Raw genomic sequence first — 19,924 nt, forward strand, 5'->3', positions numbered from 1 at the left:
CTGCCGTGGATGGAAAATTGTAGATCATGCCTCCCTGAAATGAAGGATGAAATTGAAAAGTAAAGAGAAATTTCTCCTCTCTCTTTACCTTCCCTGATAAACGTAAGCTTGGTTCTGTACAAAAGGGATATTGCCCAGAAGCTCTTCTTTTTCCTTTAGCATTGGACTCAAGTCATTTCCCAAGTGATGAAGCTGGGTAGAGAAAAGGTCCACAAACCTCTGAAATTAAATTTTTGTTTATCTTCAAAATTCTTTGCATCCTTTTTTTTTTTTTTTTAAGGTTTTATTTACTTGACAGAGAGAGACACAGTGAGAGAGGGAACACAATCAGGGTTAGTAGGAGAGGAAGAAACAGGCTTCCCACTGAGCAGAGAGACCGATGTGGGGCTCGATTTCAGAACCCTGGGATCATGACCCAAGCCGAAGGCAGATGCCTAATGACTGAGCCACCCAGGTGCCCCAATTCTTTGCATTCTTGTACATAAATATAGTGGGTTAATTTGTGTTTGAGAGAATTATTATCTGAAAAAACTTGTCTTAATTTGGGTTTTCTCTAAATCAGATCCTGAGACAAGAATGTGGGGGGAAGTAGTTTATTTCTGAAGTGGTTCCAGAGGGAGTAGGGGTGTGAGACAGAGTGGTAGGAGAGTCAGAAAAGAGTTCTTTCAGGAGTGGTTACCCTGTGGTCATCTGGGACTCAATCCTGAAGAGACCCTCTAAAAAACTATAGACCTAGTAAGGGGCAAGAAAACTGGGGCATTTGCCTACCATCTTCTACCACTCACAGGTGCAAGGTTGATCCTGGAAGAATGAACTCCCACCATTCTGCTTACCCTGGGAGTGGGAGGACCATACTTCCACAAGCAGAGGATGTCAATTGACAGAGAAAGATACTTGAGGTAGGATCCCATTGGCTTATAAAGGGAACTGTTCACCAATGATATAGGCAAACAAAACTACAGGAGTGGATCAAGGGGATGGTACTGGTGGGACACCAATAGTCTGTTGCAGAAAACCACAGTTTTCAGATTTGAGGAAGCTGGATGTATATTCCCTAAAGTTATTACTTACTCTGTTAGATATTGTAAAAACAGATCTTTAGTGCTTTGGGCTTTTTGTGGCTAATACCTGCTTTCCTCCTGAATTCCCCTTTTAAAATCATTCTGCCAGAACTTTATTTATTCTTTCGGTTCTACAGCAGCTGTTTTGGGACTGACCCTGATCATTGTCCTCTGGTGGTCTAATAGGAGCATACCTGGAAATGTGCTCTGTCTTGCCTATCCCCATAAGTCTTCCAAATAAGCCATGTTAGGAAGCAGGGATAATTTCGTTTCATTTTTAGCACCCCCACTCCTGTCCCAAAGTACTTATTTCCTGGTAAGGGATGTGTGTATGTTGGGGGGGATTTGGAGGGATGGTTTTTGGACATGGCTATAAGCCTACACCGTGGCTTCCACTGAGATTCAGCTATGTTCTAGGCATGTTAAAATTACTCTAAGAAGTCTTTTGGTGAGAAAGACTGAAGATTGCAAGGGATGAGGAAGCCAGGGTGACAGCTTGATCAAATAACAAGCCTTAGTCATCAGAAGATGGGGGCCATTCTGAGAATGGTGTGGTGTCTATGATTCAAATTTGTCTCCAGTTCTGACCTCTCTTTAGATCATATCTCAGTCCTTCAGAGAGTTGAGGTGAAAGCTATAAATGAAAATGAAGAGTTGTTTTGCTAAAACTGTCTGGCACTAGAGGTATAAGCAAGATTACTTAAGGACTCTAACAGAATGTAATGCTATCGAGAGAGAGAGAGAGAAAGAGAGAGAGAACACTTCTCTTCCAGTTCCAACAGTGTCCACAGAGAGAGCCAGAAAAGGGCAGGAGGAATTAGAAGCCACATGGTACCTGGCAAGACTTGTTCCTTAGCACAGGTGAGATGCCCCCAGGGATTTAGCAGCTATTTAGGCAGTGCTTGATGAGTTGAGAGGGAAGCCGTGAAATCTAGGATAGCTGATTAATGCAACTTATTCGTTCCCATGGGTCTAGGAGAACTGAGTATAACTAGCTGTAGATAAAACATTCTGGTTGAAAGGGATAAATTCTTTCATTTCTTTCCACAGTCAAGTTTAGGACAGTCATATATGCCTGGTCCTCAGGTACTCAGTAATTTTCACTGAGTGAATTAACTTTACTCACATTTGATAAACATCAGGACTGAGCAAGAATTGGAGAACTATGACAACCATGAGAAATTCCTAGTCCCTTTGGTGTGAGGAAGCCATTGATTCTTATTTCCTATGCTTATAGAAATAAATAAATGTGATAAGAGAGCACCTATAGATACCTACAGATATTTAAAAATATGGATGTGTAGAGATATTTAAAGTCTTTGAAAACTTCAGAGAATCAAGTTACTGCTGAACTGTACTTTAACCACTTACTCTAAGTTTAGCTTCATTTGCTAACGTGCATCTTTGGGCAAGTTATTTAACATCTCTAAATCCCTGAGCCTTGGTTATTCTGTAGAATTGGGACAACATCACCTATGTAGTAATGCTCTTGAGAGAAGTGAAGATGATTAAGTGCTTAGTACTGTGCCTGAGATATGGCAAGCATTTAATAATAAGGTTATTATTATTATTGTTCTTACTACCATATTTTAGATAATCTATGACTATGCTAAGATCCATCTAAGGACTTGCCTCTACTTTGTTCCTTGTTTTCAGTTGGTTTTGTAAGAATACATAATTAATGTAATCTTCATAATTCAAACTTTTTTTAAATAAAGACTTTGGTATAGACACTTATACATAATTTGTAGAGGTTTAGATATTTTCTATATCCAGTGGTTTTGCCTTATTTTTGACTCCCTCAAAAACACTATCAACAGATTAGTAAGGCCTCATTTCCTCTTCTATCAACTGGGTTGTTTTTTCTGCTTTTTGGTCTCCGTTTTTGCTTGTTTGCATCTTTTTCAGCTAAACCAGTACCTAAAACTAGGGTCTATTGTTTACTTCTCTTAGTGTCTCCTTTGTAAGTTGCTTTAAGAAGGTTTGCTGGAGCTGTGTGAATGTGCATATTATCTAGAAGACAGAACTATTTTTAGGTTGAAGGTAGAGCTGTGTTTTTCCTTCTTGGCAAATTCTTTTTCTTTTGATGAAAGCCAAAACTTAAAGCTAGTGGTGACAGGTCAGGGTCCTAATTGCTGTGCTGTTGGAAGTAAGGAGATGTTTATTGCTAATCAAGTAAATAGCAAGCCTAATTTCAATGATGTAGTAAGATGAGCCCACTCAGTGGGATGGTCTTATAAAATACTTTTTCTTGTGAGCTTGGGAAAACTCGTGAAGTGGTAATAATTAAAACAGCATATGGTTGTTGGAGGAACTGTCATACATAAGCAATGTGCTGTGGGCGTGGTAATGAACTACAGGTGTATTTGGCACAAAACTTCTAAACTTGGGGAGGTGGAATTCTGCTTTTGTGCACAAACAGGAATGTGCTTTTGCATTTCTGGTATTTAAAACAAATAACTTAAGACCTATTTTTTTTTTATTATTATTCCTTATTTGGAAGCTATACTGGTCAACATAAGAAAATACTTAACTTAAGATCTTCAAAGGCATGCTGTAGAGGTTTGGAAAGCATTTGGTTTGGCTTGAAGCAACTTTGGCTAGTGAAGTGACAGGCACACAAGAAAGAACAACAGGTGAAAAAATGTGGAGTTTCTTTCATCTTTCAAAGGATTTTCTTGATGAATTGAAACAGCCATGAAAATAAGCACTGGCCTTCGTGCCCAGTGGCCTAAAAGTACTTAGAGTGGGCCAAATCAGAATCAGGCAGGGGCCTAATGAAAATCAGGCAACAAGCCTAGGCCTAATTTAATATGTGCTGCCTCCCTCCTTTTTTAAAAAAATTCCTTTTGGCTCAATTTTTAACAAAAAATCTGGTTTTGTGGTAGAGAGCTATTTCTCTTCTTTGACTCAGATAGAGGTTGGTAATGACTAGTAAAGGCAAATGGTGGCATTAGTTACTCAGTAGAACCAATGAAAATTTTGGTTGCCTAAATAGATTTTCTTGCTGGCCTATTTCTTTTTAAAACTGCTTATAAAAATTAACTATTTCTGGACTAAAGGAAATAATATCTCTTGAAGTGGTTAAATGTGACTCAGAGACAACATTTTTCATTTTGTTTGGGGAAAATATTGCATTTGATTGTAATGATGTTTTAGAGCAGCTTTTTAAAGATGTTGACTGAGCTTCAGCAGTTTCCCAAACTGGTTTAAAGGAGTCTTCAGGACCTGTGAGTCATGTATAATTTTCTGATTATGATCACAAGACAGATGTCTCCATAGAGTTCTGCAAAACTTTAAAACATATTTGAATAATGTGCAATTGACATAGAGTAGAACATTTTCTCCAATGTCCTAGTTTATAGAGTAGGCACACAGAGGACCAGAGGACCTGGGACTGGATTCACTGTCTCTCAGGCCCTCAGTCAGGACTTCTTCTTGCCAGTACCTCCCAGGACGAAGTTGCTGCTTAGTTTAGCATTTAAATACAAATAAAACTCTTATGTAACTCACGGAGATAACTAAATTTATTACAGCACATCATGGAGATAACTAACTTAATTTATTACAGCACATCTACGAAGTCCTAGGAGATGCCTGAATTATAAAAATTGGTGAGTCGGTTTTGTATTTTTCCCCAGAACCTTTGTTTAGGGAGCAACTTTTAAAGTCAATGATGATGCCAGATTCAGAAGAATTCTAGAGGCATATGTTTGGGAAGCAGCATGGATGAGAATCAAGTTGGATCTGCAGACAGTAGGACATTATCAACACACACTGAGCATACGTTGTATAAACAGATGACAAGACAGTTGAATCCTGTGACAGACAGATCACTCCTTTTATGGAGAAATATAAATGCAATACTCAGCCACTGTCAAAGGTGGTCAAAAACAACCACCGCCACCATCACCACCACCACAACAAACCATACAGTTTCAAAAGAAGACTGATACCCAATTTTCCTTTTGAAATGCTTAATGAAAAGCTGCACAGAAGTTTCTGTGGATTTGAGGATTTTGGAATAAGCAAGAGGCGGGAACAGAAGCCCATGTGCTTTGTCTCTTCTGGCTTTAATTGTTTTGGTTTCCAGCTTAGCAGCAAAATGGACTTGCCAAGTGCATGTACGTGTACATGGGATGTTTTCTGCTTTGCTTCACTCAGGCGTTTGAGGAAAGGCCCTGGTTTCTATCAGCTCGACATCATTTTAGTGTAAGAGGAAACACACCCCTTGAAACAATTAAGGGATCACAATTCATCATCAGAGTGAATAATAGGTTGGCATGTCTATTTAGAATAGGGTTTTAGAAATTAATTACTGGGATAAGTCACAAAATGCTTCCCTGTTTTCTAACAATTAAAAGCTGCAATTTGACAATCAGATGATGAGAAACTTTTCAGGGCAATATATTTATCATTTATCACTTTAGAATAGGGTTGGCAAACTTTTTCTCTAAAGAGCCAGATAGTGAATATTTTAGGCTCTGTGCCTTTGTGGCATGAAAGCAGTCACAGACAGTAAGTAAATGGGTAGTGTGTTTATATTCTAATAGGATTATATACCATATATTATATTTCATTTAATTTTAACATGTGTTAATACCTTATTCTTCCTTTGACTTTTTTTATCCAACATTGAAAAATGCAAAAACCAGGTTGTACAAAAACAGGCAGTGAGCCAAATTTGGCCCAAGGCCTGTTGTTTGCTGACTCCTGCTGTAATAGAGAAGGACTCTGTTGTTTACAGTAGGATGTCTGAGCATTAGTTTAAAGAGCAGTGTGTTCTTTAACTCACAATCATTTTATAATTCTGGTCCAATGATTTCTGTTTTCAAAATGCAGTTTGGGTTATTTGAAGACTCCACTATGAGGCTGGCTGTGTGGCATGAGGTTTGACAAATTAAATTCTGACTGTGTTCCTGTTATTATGTTCCAGTTCCATTCATTAGTAAAAGGAACTTGTGTCATTGCTTCACTTGTTGCAATGAATAAATCTGTATAATTTTACAAAAGAACAACTGCATGAATTCTTTTGCCGCCTGAAGACTTGAGTGTTGGGTTCCTCTTTATAAAAGTTTCCATGACAATCTGGCCTGAGAGAATGACAGGTTTGCCTCATGGGGAATTTCTCATTAAGGAAGCTTTTCTTTCACCAGGAAGCTTTATGGGGGCTTAATAGTGGGTCAAACAGGGAGGACCAAATAGGACCCTTTCATAAACCATACCTTATACCCACCCTGGTCTCAAAGAGAGCTTGTTTCCTCCTGTGTGTGGTGATGGGGTGATGTTCAGAAGCTAAGAGTTTAGAGAAGACCACCATGCTACTCCAGAGTTCTTACTTCCTGGTGGTAACCAAGAGACCCAGACATAAACATGTGTTGTTAATATATGGGCTAAGCCAAGAATTATGGGCCCCTAGCTTTCTCTATTGAAAGGCAGCGTGTAAAGTAGTAAAGCAAATGGGCCGCAAGCTCAACTGAGTCTTTACTCTGGCTCTACCATTTACCAGCTAGGTGACTTTCACCTCTTTGTGCCTCAGTTTACTCCTCAGCAAAAGGGGCATGATTATAATGGTGCCTGTCTTATAGGGTTGTTGTGGGCATTAAGTTAATATAGGTAATGTAGTTTGGCACGTAGTAGTGAGTAATGAATGATAGCTATTGTGATAATTTTCTTTCTTTTTAGCCTCAAAAGTAATGCAATGTTTAAAACTCTTATTCAAAGGTAGAGTCATTCTCTCAGGCATAATCATTATAATAATATTCTTTAATCTCTTGCTTTTTCTTTCTCATCCATTATCACTACATCATTCTACTGATCCATAACCTTCCAGCCACCTCAACCACTCCGTCCTTATACCCACTTAGGATACTTGTCTTTATTCTCTTCCGACCCATAGCACTTTGTTATAAACTCAGTGATCTCCGGGACTAACTTGAAAAACACTCAGCTTGTATATGAGGGAAGCATAGCTCATCGGGTGTAACCTAATATATTGCTATGTACTTGTGGCACAGCCCCGTCTGGATTTCATTGAAAATCTATAGGTTTTCCAGGGAGGTTTGTAGTAAGCTACTCTCCCCCTGCCTAGAATTGAGAAGTTGAAGGGATAGAGCCCAATGGGAGAAAACTGGTAATGTTCCGAATGTAGGCTTTATATCTCATCACTCTTTAATAGGGTCCCCCAGGAACCCAGTAGAATGTTCTATATTCTAAAGACCTTCAATAAATACTTTGTGCTTGACTATATATACTGGGCTTGGGTTCTCTTTCCTGCCAACCGCTTTGTGGGCTGGAGGAGAAAAAGCCTTAATTAAATGTTGCTGTGTGCTATTTTAAATCCAGCTGAAGCTTTGTTATCTTTCCTCTTGGGCCTGTGCTCTGGGGCAAGGCTGAAGCATGGACAGTTGTTGAGGGAAGCTTTTATTTTGGTTAATTACTGTCCTGGATTTGCCTATTCCTATTTTTTTGGAATAAAAGTGAGATGCCATTTTTTGGACTACCCAATCTACAGAAAGTAGGATTTTTTTTTTTCCTAGAGAGGATGAATTGTATGTTATGGGCAAAAACAATTCTGAAACATTTAATATACTTGCATAAGAAAAGGCCCTGTTGTATAAAGTTCACACATGAGGTCTTTGGGTTTTGCTCTTCTGGATGACTCTAAAAAAGCCATTCTCAGCCCTGTAAGAAACAATGTGTACATTAAATACCTGATTTTCCTTTAAAAATACCACACAGTTCTGGTTTTTCCTCTCATATTTCTTTACTCCCTAGGTATCTTACCCATATGAGACCCTATCTTCGAGGTCAAAGGGTGCTTTGTATATGCAAAAAATACCCAGGGAGTAGAGGAGAATGAGACTGTACCCCAAATACAATTTATTTGACTGAAACAATTAATCTGAATGACATTTGCTGTTGTATTAATCACTTACACTCTGCTCACATAGAGTTCACGTTCACTTATTAACATCTTTCTCCAGCATACTAGGTTCCTACTGTGTGCAAAGGGCAAAACCAACCCATATTTTTGGCCAATAAGGTACAAAAATGCATGTTTCTGTCATTAATTTCAAAAATGAAAAATTCTCTGCAATACTTTTATTGCACATTTTCTGGGATATAACCAGTGGTGTTCATGATGATTCTGTTTATTTTTCTAAGGAAAAGAGAGAGAAGAAAATTAGCATTCTTAGTGCTTACTACATGTTAGGCAATATGCACACATAATTTCATGAAATTCTTGTACTAACCCTTCAGCATAAAACTGAGGGCTAAGGATTAAGTCCTTTGCCTAAATTCACACAACTGGTAGGTTGTAGAAAGCTAGGATTCATAGCCAGGTCTACCTCTTTTCACTAGCCCAAACTGCCTCCTTTCAAGCAGAATGGTTTTTGTTAACCACCTGGCAGAAAATGGTGAGTTCAGATACAGAAAAGGATACTTCAAATGTACTTAAGGTATTTTTCAAAAGAAAATGTTATAGAAATAAGTGGGAAAAATGCTGCTTCTCAAAGATTTTAAACAGTAAAAATTAGAGTAATAAAAAATGTGAGTACAGTGATGCCTGGGTGGCTCAGTCAGTTAAGCACCTGCTTTTGGCTCAGGTCATGATTCCAGGGTCTTGGGATTAAGTTTTACATTGGGCTCCTTACATAGTGAGGAGCCTGGTTCTCCCTCTGCCTGTGGCTCCCCCCCTGCTTGTGCTTTCTGACAAATAAATGAAATCTTTATTAAAAAGTGGACACAATTAAATGATTAAAATAAACTGTGTATATGGCTCTATACTTAGAGAATTAGACATTTAAAATGATTATTCTGTAAATCTAATCAAATCCACCATCTTTGCCAGAGTAAGATATAATGAGCACAATATAAACTGAAAAAAATGAACAAATGCCTGTTTGGGTCTAAATTTCACAGTGATGTTCATATTTTAGAATATTCTTAATAATAAAAGAATTGCCAATGAAGGAATAAGAACTCAGAGTTTCTTGCAAATGCTTAAGAGCAAGCACAAGTTCTTGCTGCACAGCAGAGACAAACAGTTCTCATTTTTGTGCCAGAATTTTCTTTTGGATCAGATGTCCAGATCTACAAAAGAGTATAATAGGGAGATTTTGATGCTCTAAAAAGGTTTTCTGGTATACTTAGGGGAAAAGTTGTAAAAGATATGAATTATTCTTCTAAAATAGGTTATCTTTAGGTTTTCTATTTTATTACTGAGAAAAATTCTTTTACTTTTCTTATTTTGGATTCTATTTTTGTCTGCAAATGTTAATAATTTCTCTATCAAGGTTTTTGAGAGGGTAAAATGAAATGTAAAAATACTTTGGAATGGATAAACTGTTATTCATATGGAGTGGTAAATGAATGCAGACAACAATTTTCAAAATTCTCCAATATATTTTCCTTTGGTAGTGATACAGTTTTCTCCACCCCATTATATTTCCTCCATGATTGTCCCAGATTAGGAGAATGTCACCTAGGGTATGGAAAGGATAAGAAAGGAAGTCAGGTCTTATAGTCAAAATCAAGGAGTTAAACTCTTCAAATTCTAGGAGGCAGAGAGAAAAGAGAGAAATGGTAGGGGGTAGGGGAGAAGGAGTGAGGGAGGGAGAAGAACAAGAACTCAGCACTGGTGTACTGATTTGATGCATGAGAACTCCCATAATGTGGGTAGAAACATCCAGAAGGTTTTAGCAGAATTCAGAAGTTCCCTCTCTTTTGAGAGGAGAATGAAGGACTATCAGAGAAATTCTGAGATCAGCATGGACCGCCATGATATGGAAAGAGCAGAGCAGGATTGTGAGGGAAAAGCCTGTAACAGATGTTTCTGAGATGGTGTTTCTGGTTGCTCAGGGCCTGTGCAAGGCATGTACAGGATCCAAGAGTCCTCATGGACCAAAAGGAGAAAGTTCAAACATTTGAGAAAAGTGGAAGACTAAAACAGGTCCAAAAATACTCTAACACCCATTACACAGATGAACATCTGATGGTCAAATACTTTGGTATTGTTGAAGGAATTAGAATACCCTCTAGATCTGTTAGTGAAGGTCTAATCTGGTCCACCTATTCTAGGGAGTTACCTGACAGTGCTTAGAGAAATCTGATTATGTACATTAAGAGTCTCACTCCTGGATATAACCCTAGAGCCACTTTCTCACAGGATAAGGGAACACGTAGGTTTGTTGATGCTTTATTTGGGAAGGCAGAAAGCTGGAGGCATCTGAGGTATCCATTGCTTGGGGAATGAATTCATCAATTGTGGGATTTACATAGGTGGTGGAATTCTATGTCCCGTTCAGAATTAATTATCTAGATGTATGTAAAGCAACACGGATAGATCTTAAAAACATGTTACATAAAAAAAGAATAAATGTTCTATAGCACAATTACATGTATATAAATTAAACACAATAACATAAACAAACATTACATATTTCTCAAAGATACAAGCATACCTAAATATTTTTATGTTTTATAAACATTAGTGTGGCTACCTCTAGGAGGGAGGGGGATAGAAGTTAGGATGAGAAGTTAAAGTAAAACAATAAAATTAATAAAACCTGATATAGGCTCGTGAGGTCAGAAGATGGTGTGCCATAAGCTAAGAGATATGCTTATCTCAAATCTGAACCTTAGGTTAAAAAAAAAAAAAAGCTGCAGTTTTCATATCTGAATCAGAGTGAATACATATGGCGATACATAGTGATAATTACATTCAGGGGAGGTGGTCTTGCAGGGAGTGACCAGTGTCTGTGAATAAGCTACTCATCCATATCTCACCAGCAGATGATTTCAGAATGAGGATGGCATTTAGTAAATTGCTTGTTATTTAGTTCTCCAATGCCCTAGAAGATGAAACATTTATCCCCTGAGACTAATTTTTCACTGACTGATCAAACTCAATGTACTGTTTATGTTCTCTGTAACAGGAATTTTAAAGTACATAAATTTTTAAGCAAGAGTCTGATATCCAAAAAGATACATTACTTTCATCTGAAGTAATTTGAAGTTCAACTGTGTGAAATACTGCTACTATTTAAGCTCCTTATTTATAAAATATGGATCCAGTTAATCAAATTTATAGTGTGAAGTTGGAACTCTCTCTGATGACTTGAGAAGGAAGTCTAACGTTCTTACAATATTATCCTCCATGGTCTTCATTACTCACTCGTTGCATGTTGGCTGTCACTTTACCTCTAGATATCCATTTCCTCATCTGTAAAATGACTGGACCAGTTCACTGCTCTCTAAAAATGCTATGATTTCCCAATAACAAAACAAAAAAAGTTGATTAAAATTCTACTCCATAGAAAGTGTTCCCTTGCTGTATTACCCCCTATCAGGGGTTGCCCCAGGGTCAGGAGAAGTTGACAAGCACTAACTCCTAAGGTAGGAGTGAGACATATTCTATTTTTGTGCTGTTATCTTGAGGCACCAGTGATTTTCAGAATCGGAATTTTTAAAGTCCCAGTGAATTATTCTTTGAATTACAATTCTTAAGAGTAGAATTGGAATAATAGATTTATATGCTGGTGCCTCAGTATAATCCCATTATCAGAGTCCATGGTTCTGGATGGTGTTAGAAGTAGAATTATTACTACAAGTTTCTTTGGGCGTTTCAAGTATAATAGTATCTTGGATGATGTGTAAGATGGTACTATAATATAATACTAATGATAATAATAATACCTATACTTTATAAAACTTGCACACTGTGCTAAGTGTTTTCCAAATATTAACTCAATTCTTTTTCACAACAACCCTGTGAGATAGATACTATTATCATCTCTTCTTTTGGAGGTAGATGTTAAGTACAGAGATGTTAAATAACTTGTTTAAAGTCTCGCAGCTACAAAGTGGGAGAGATATTTGAACCCAGGCTCTTTAGCTCAAAAGCCCATTCTTTTTATCACCAGGCTTATTTTCTTTCTAATATGTGGTGGAGTTCCAATTTATATAAAAAATTTGATGTTATACTAGAGATTTTCTGGACTTTATGTTTTCAGTAGTGTTCCCATTATTCTACCAATGGTCAATTCTTAGAGGAAGATAACCAGGAAAAACTCACTATCTTGGCTCCCTTACTCTCATTCTTCCTTCAACCTGGCCTCTTACGATAGTAGTGTATCTAATACTGATTCAGCTCCTCCTCTGCACCAGTCTATGTGCTCTATACCTATTGACTTGTTCATTTCTCACGACCCATATGAATAATTATTAGCCCCACTGCACTAATGGGCCAGCTGAGGCTCACTGAGGTTATGCATTTTGCTCATAGACTTATGTCAAAGGAGCCTCTCTAGGAGCAACCTCTGGCACAAGTGCCAGCCTCTGGCAGGACTGCTTCTGAGGATGCTTAGTACTCCTGAGCCTGGGATTCTCCATTCCTAAAATAAGAGAGGGGGTCAGATGTCTTCTAATGTACTGTTCAGTTTTAATTCTTTATGAGTCTACTATTCATGTGGGTCATGGCTCCCCACTTAGCATTGGTTAAAGCAGAATTCAAACCAGGCTCAAAAATTGGCAACTTTGTCTCTCATGGGCTTTGGCAAATCACAAATCTTGAGCAGACTAAGCAACAAAACAAAATAATACATAGAAAACTGTATTTTAATTTCTTTTTCCAGAAAGTACTTTAAATGAAGCATTATTATTATTTATATTATGCAGACTTTTTTCACAAATAAAGCAGTTTTAAAAATAAAATTTTCTTTAAAAAAGATAGTACCATTGATTTTTGAACAACATGGGGGCAGGGACACTGACCACTCCCCAGCAGTTGAAAATCTATGTATAACTTTTGACTCGCCCGAAACTTAACTCCTAATAGCCTACTGTTGACTGGAAGCCTTGCCAATAACATAAATAGCTGATATATACAAATTTTATATATTATATATATTATATACTGTATACTAACAATAAAGTAAGCTAAATTATTAAGAAAATCACAAGGAAAAAAATACATTTACAGTGCTGCAGTGTATTCACCGAAAAACAATCTGTGGATGAGTTGACCTGTGCATTTCAAACCCATGTTATTCAAGGGTCACCTGTATTTTATATTACGGGAGGAACTGTGTTAAACCAGATGAAGTTTTGCTGGTATCACATCTTTAAGAAAATCTTCCAAAAGTTGACCCTGAATTTCTAAGCCCTTGAAGCAAATTTTCTTGTAAAAACTAGCAGGAGAGAGACTGAGGTAGAAAAGAGATCATGACTAATTGCCTGGGAATGTTTCCTCACCCTTGAAAAGAGGGGAAGAATGGGGTGAGGAAGTGGGATGGTGTGACCTTGTGATCCTAGATGTCTTGTTTATATTTCCTTATCATGAATCTTCTTGGTCCAAGGAAAGTGTTGGTAAAGTGGCTTTAGTCTGCTAGAGAGACTCTTGGCCTTGGTCCAAACCTAACAGAAATATTATCAGAGATACATTCTTTACCATGTATAGCACTTGCAAGTTCTTCTAATGAGTTGCACACATGGTAGCCAATTAGAAAGGATAATCCAGTGCCTTGGGCAGGGAAGAGCATGCCCTATCACTATCAGTCATGTAGGGGTTATCCACCAAATGTGGCTTTGCATGGCATGTCCAGGGGACCAATGCCAAAGTGTTGTTTTGTGGAACAGAAATAAGTAGCATTATATATTTGTGAACTTCAGAAAGACCATATAGTTTTTGGACTCTTATTCAAGGAAAAAGAAGTAGACTTAAAGCTCATTTTATTATGGGATAAAACTATTACCTATTTAAAATTAAGGATATAAATTACTTAAAGATAAATGAATGTGTTTAAACACGGCCACAAGGGAAACCCTGATGGAATATGCCTCAGGAAGGAGGCTGCACAGGGCAATTTTAGAAAGATGAGATGACAGTTAGGAAAAGAATGAAGGGTTAGAGGAGGTGACAGGGTAGAGAAGGTAATAAGCTCATGGAGTATAAAAGCTCACAACATACACACACTCACAGAATTATTTAGAAATGAGATGGCAAAATACACAAAAATCCAAAATATAATTTAAAACATCAGGTGTTTTATTCCTTTAAATTTATATCCTGCTTATCTCTAAAGAACTCCAGAAGTTTTATTTGGAATTTAGATTAGAATTTACAAAAGCCAAATTGGCTAGGAAAGCAAAACTTCTGTTTAGAGGTGAGGAAGCTAGAATATGGAGTGTTTGCATAATTTGCTCAAAATCACTTTGTTTGGATTAGGACTATGTTTTCCTTCAGTTTACCAGCTGAGCAGGTGATGTTCCTCATTGCCACCATCAGAAGTTACCATATTCTAGCTGAACACTTGCATTTGGCTTGAAATTATAAAACTGTAGGTTCTGAAAAGACGTCATCTCATTGAACTCCAGAGGCTTTTACTCAAATCTATATGACTTTTCCCACCACATTTCCCCAATTAGGTATCTCCAATGATGACATAATTGAGTAGTAGTGCTTCTTTATTGTCCTTACCCACAACCCTTCCTCACTTGCTTTACATTTGTGGTAAGAATGGTTCTACATTAGCCATATCTAACGATCAGACAGTGTGATTTTTGACTAGATTGAAACTCTTAGACAATTATAGTTCCCATTTCCTAACCAATTCTTATATATGTACTCCTTTATTCAGTAAAAGCCATAGTCAGCGTTCTTCTTTATCTATAGCCATCCTTGTATATCATGACCATCTTATCAGACCACTGGGAACATGGAAATCTGCTTTGGTTCTCCTTTGCCCTTGGAGTCTTGAAGGTAGGTAGTAAACTGCTCCCATTCCCGGCACCATTTCATGTTAGGAAATCCAGTTGTACTTGACATTTTCTGAGGATGGTTTTGTTTTATGATGAAATTAAATCTGTTCCCTAGAGTCAGCAATAGTCAAACCTAAAAGGTATATGGTAGACCCTGCCTTTGCCCAGAACATTCTGAAATGCTATGGCCAGCCAATGAGCCTGCAAACCTATGAGCAAGGGTTGCTTCGTTGTCACTCTTTGGGGATAATGGAACTACATTTCTCAAAGGACATCCTTCCTATGCTTCTGGGGTTCCTGGCAACTGATACAAGAAAATGTTGTAAATTGGCAGGAAACGTACATCTCATCTCATTCCTTGTAAAAGACATAATGCTAGGGTGTATGTCTAAACAAACAGACATTTGGAGTATTTCCAACTGTCAAATCTATGAAACTTATGAGCCCTGGTGATGTCTTTTCACAATTTCTAGGGCTTTGGGGGGAGGAAAAAAAATATCCTTTTCTCAACATCACTCTCTATTACAGGAGAACTAACTGAAATCTCACTGGCATGGATTTGTCTTGAACGGATTTGCCAGGGCTGCACCTAAGTGCATTTCTAAAATCGAGGTCATTTTTGAAGACCATTATTAGGCTTTCTTCTTGTGCCTCTCTGAAGTGTAACTGATGCTAATGTATTGTTACCTCCTGTGAGTCATATATTTGCATTTTAACAAAGGTGTCCTGGAGACAGTATCTTAAACCAAAGTTCGAGTTGATGAGGGAGCAGGAGGCTGGCTGAAGACAAAGCAAAAGCTGGCACCCCCTCTCTACCCACTCCCCTCCGTAATGTGTGTGACATTCCTTAGTCACCAGCACCACCCCCCACCCCCCACCCCCCTCCACCCCCGCCATAAACGAGAAACAAATAGTTAACTTGCAGAGATCACAATCCTGCAAGACAGAGTCTCGCTTGGTTTACAAATGTCCTAGAGATCTGCAGACAAAGAAGTTACCTTATAATAGCACAATTTCCAGAGGCAGATAACTCAGTACCTCAAGCCCTAAATAAAGTTAAATTTCTTCTAAACCCAAATCTCACTAACAAAGACACTTAATAGCAGAAATGTGTGAATGGCTTGCCAAAAGACAACACTGATCAAGCCATAAGGCTTCTGCAAGGCCTCATGGATCCCCGCACCTTGTAGGCCCTCTTTAGCATATGAAAGCTCCGTTGAAACCTCCCTTCCCCTCACCTTCCCCCAACCGCAGGGTACATAACCTGCCATCCCTCACAACCCGGGGCAGCAGCTCTTCCTGCCCACGGGTCCTGTCCCTGTGCTTTAATAAACCACCATTTTGCACCAAAGATGTCTCAAGAATTCTTTCTTGGTCATCGGCTCCGGACCTCAGCCCACTGAACCTAACCTAGGTTCTAGAACTTCATCAGAGTGAATCTATGTGGGAACTTCAGCCATTATGACAGACCAGTGGGGAAAAAAACTGGGGCAATGAGTGTGCTTTATGGAAAGACTTAAATCAATCCAAATGAGCATAACTATACAGGTATAGTTGGGAATGCTGGATGGGCAACTATAATTTATGTTGTGCCATCACTTGGCAGAAGTACTTTGGGGAGCTCCTTGGTGTGGATTCCTTAGAACTCTGTGAATCAGGAGTCCAGCAATAGCCTCAGCTCCAGGGGGATGCCTACCTCTGTCTGTGCCACAGTCTGGATGACAAGGAATAAAATTAAACCCTAGTCCTCGGGTACTGCGGTTTCCTGGAAGGTCTGGCCTTCCAGAAGGGAGGGACCCAGATGGAAAGTGACCTGAAGTACTAACATGAAGTGCCACATGAGAGGGAGGATAGCAGGTTTGTGGAAAGGGAGTAGGCCATCTATCCACTTACTCCCTCCCCTGCAAGAGCCTGCAGAGAATAGAAAAGGGTGGTAATTTATTCTAGGCTCGACTCTCTGCCACTGCCACTAAGTGGCCTTGCTGTATCCCAATCAGCAGCTAAATTATCCAGGTGCTTCCTGGAAGCCTGCACAAAACCAGGCATTTCCTCAGAGCAATGTTAGTAATTTCCTTTACTGTCTGAAGTTACTACTGCTTTGAAAACAACTTAAACCAAATAATTTTGGAGATTATATATGGTACAGTACTTTAAGGCCTTAACTGACCATTTATTCATGTCTGGTACAGATCTAGAACCACTTCTTGGGGGAAAAACATGGCTTTGGCTTCAGGTATTGTGAGGGCCCCTCTGAATGGCCGAGCTAATGTGCCATTCAGACAAAGATCAGGATGAGGATCTTTAATTCCATAATCTCAAACTGACTAATTACTAATTTTTCTAATTGTAAAAGTAATTTATAATTTATATACAGATACATAAATCATAGAAAATATAAGAAATAATAAAAATCACTCACCCATGGTTTTGTGATCAGCTATTAAAATTTTGGAGTATTTCCTTCCATTCTTAATTCTATACATTAGTAACTCACTTTACAGTGTAGGGATCATACTATAGATATCTATATCTATATCTATATCTACATATATTAACATTATGTTTCTTTTACTTATTACTAAATGAGAAATGTTTATGTTATGAAATATTATTTGAAGTTATGCTATTTACTGATTGCATACTATTTCATTGCAAAGAAATTTATTTAAGTGAACTTTTATGATTATAGTTTATTTTATGTTGGCCTCTCATGTGCCTGCCTCCTGGTAATATGTCCTTTCTTCTCATGAGAGATGCTATTAAAAAGATAGGTCTGGGGCGCCTGGGTGGCTCAGTGGTTTAGGCTGCTGCCTTCGGCTCAGGTCATGATCTCAGGGTCCTGGGATCGAGTCCCGCATCGGGCTCTCTGCTCAGCAGGGAGCCTGCTTCCCTCTCTCTCTCTCTGCCTGCCTCTCCATCTACTTGTGATTTCTCTCTGTCAAATAAATGAATAAAATCTTTAAAAAAAAAAAAAAAGATAGGTCTGTTGGGATAATTTAATGTGGCAGCTTAGATAGGTTATGGTGCCCTAGTTGTTGGTCAAACACTAGTGCGGATGTTGCTGTGAAGGTGTTTTGTAGGTATGATTAACATTTACAATAGTTGTCTATACATAAAGGAGATTACTCTGGATAATATGTGTGGGTTCAACCAATCAGCTGGGTCTTCAGGAGCAAAAACTGAGGTTTCCTGGAAAGAAAGAAATCTGCCCCAAGACTAAAACAGAAATTCTGCTTTGAGTTTTCAGCCTGCCAGCCTGGCAGCCCGCCCTGTAAATTTTGGACCTGTCAGCCTCCACGATCCCAAGAGCCAGTCCTTGAAATAAATCTTCTATTAGATCTGTTTTTCTGGAGACTTACACCTATGAAGCCTATTACCACATTCGCCTTGAGAATGTCATCAGAGACCTTGCCTATTACATAAATTAGTGCAGCCACAAGAGGTCTCACACAAAATTTTCTAAAAAACTAGTAGTAGGAGGGACGCCTGGGTGGCTCAGTTGGTTAAGCAGCTGCCTTCGGCTTAGGTCATGATCCCAGCGTCCTGGGATCAAGTCCCACATCAGGCTCCTTGCTCAGCAGGGAGCCTGCTTCTCCCTCTGCCTCTGCCTGCCATTCTGTCTGCCTGTGCTCGCTCTCTCCCCCTCTCTCTCTCTGATAAATAAATAAAAAAATAAAAAAATAAACTAGTAGTAGGAAAATATGTGCTTCCACTGAATACTACTGTGTTTCCTATTCTCTGATAGTGAGAATGACTCCACTATCCTATTCCTCTTTTGGTTTAGTTGGGAAAAAGCATGAAGCTCGGCCACTGTAGGTCAATTTATATTCTTCTTTTTGGTCACAACATGGTGCTTCACTTAAATTTTCCTCCATCCTTGTCTTTCCTCTTATCCATAAGATGTCTCAATTCTTTGTGGAGAAGGACAACATAGAAAGAGCTAAGGTTCTCTCTCTGTTTTTCTTTCTTTGATTTTGGTATGAATGTTTCCTTTTCTTTTCTGGTTGAATAAAACTTATATTTACTTCTGCCTTCTTCCTAATGACTTGAGAAAAACCATTCAACAAAATCTGTTTTCCTTTCTCCAGCCTGTATTTGGATATATTATGTGATACTAGAGTAATGGCTTCTTACTGAGTTATATCCAGCAGGGCCAATATTTGGCTTATAAACTGAGCAGGATCAGGACCAGCTCTCAGGTGTTTCGAGTTGGCTAGGTCTGGTCAGTGGCTGGACCTAAAGACTCAAAAGCAGGATACTGGGTGGGCTTAACAGATTCAATTAACTGTATGTATTAGGAAGTTTTGCTCAAGAATTTTTCCTAGTGTCATTGCCATTATTTCAGTTGAAAATCTTGTTTCAATAAAAGTCATTTTGTTGTTAGTAGCAAAATTTTCTGCATAAAAACCTGGCCAGTTTAGTAAGATTCAGATGACATACAAGCCATCTGAAAGATGTACAATTCTTAGGCATGCAATAATGGCTGCCAATCCTGGCACCACAAAATATCAGCAAATCCCAGGTCTGCTTTTTGCTTCCAGTATATGCTTTTGATTTTCAGATACATTAAAATTACATAGGAAATATAAATATCCAAAGTAAAAGGCATGTGGCAGAGATGATTTTACCTGTCCAGGACTATTTTATATACTTTGATGAGAAGATGTGGCAGCCAGGCACATTTGGAATTCCAGAAGTGCAAGACTGCCAGACAGCCCTTAAAGAAAGATATATTGAATAGAATCATCTCCAATGACTAGTGAATATGGTTAGCAGTGTATCAGGAAAGAGAACACTGTTATTTTCTTTTGGGAGTACAAAATCTAGAGGAATCTAATGTCCTTTGTAAAAATATTTATTGTTTATTCTTCTTGATGGTTGTTCTCCCAAAATGTAAATGTAGCATAGTTCCAGAATTTGGATTTAGCCTTAAAGTTTCTCTAAATACCATTTGTCTGATGTTTCTTTAATACGGAGATTAAATGCAAACATGAAATTAGCTTCCTTGAAACATTCACTTTGAACTTTGCTTTCCTGCTACTGAGGAGATGATCTTTTGAACAGATGCCCTGCCACATCGACGGTGAGTTCAGAGCTTG

This window comes from Mustela nivalis (assembly GCF_964662115.1).
Source record: "Mustela nivalis genome assembly, chromosome: 12".
NCBI classification, from domain to species: domain Eukaryota; kingdom Metazoa; phylum Chordata; class Mammalia; order Carnivora; family Mustelidae; genus Mustela; species Mustela nivalis.